Below are 642 nucleotides of genomic sequence, written 5' to 3' on the forward strand. Positions count from 1 at the left end.
TCTCTGAGAAGTCCTGTGTTAAGAAACCTTTCTGGGTGGCTCAGTGAGCATCTGCCTTTGGCTCAGGGCATGATCCCAGGGTACTGGGGTGGAGTCCCGCATCAGGCTGCACAGAGGGAGCCTGTTTCTCCCTCTGCCTGTGTCTCTGCCTTTCTCTGTCTGTCATCAATAAATAAATAAAATCTTTAAAAAGAAGAAGAGAGAAGAAGAAGAAGAAGAAGAAGAAGAAGAAGAAGAAGAAGAAGAAGAAGAAGAAAGAAGAAGAAGAAGAAGAAGAAGAAGAAGAAGAAGAAGAAGAAAGAAAGAAAAGAAGAAAGAAAAGAAAAGAAAGAAAAGAGAAGAAAAGAAAAAAGAAAAGAAAAGAAAAGAAAAGAAAAAAAGAAAAGAAAAGAAAAGAAAGAAAAAAGAAACCCTTCTGACACTATCAAACCCGCATTTTCCAAGCAATGAGAACAAAATTTCCATCAACACCATATAGGACAGTGGTATTCTAGGGAACACTATTCAGGAAACCATACAAGATTTGAAATCAGAGATCTTAAACAACCAAAGAGAATAGTTTCCAGTTTGGATTTTAATTTTATTGTGAGTCTCTGCTTCAACCATTTTAGACAAAAGATACAGACTAGAAATGGACCCCAT

The 642-nt window shown here is 36.9% G+C and overlaps 1 protein-coding gene across 10 annotated transcripts in view; it reads left to right on the forward strand.

Moving 5' to 3' along the window:
• The window catches only part of SLC9A9 (solute carrier family 9 member A9), a 654,903-nt gene that overhangs the window by 550,129 nt on the left and 104,132 nt on the right, over window positions 1–642 (forward strand). The gene's annotated exons all lie outside the window — the stretch shown is intronic.

This window comes from Canis aureus, chromosome 22 (genome assembly GCF_053574225.1).
Source record: "Canis aureus isolate CA01 chromosome 22, VMU_Caureus_v.1.0, whole genome shotgun sequence".
Classification (NCBI taxonomy): domain Eukaryota; kingdom Metazoa; phylum Chordata; class Mammalia; order Carnivora; family Canidae; genus Canis; species Canis aureus.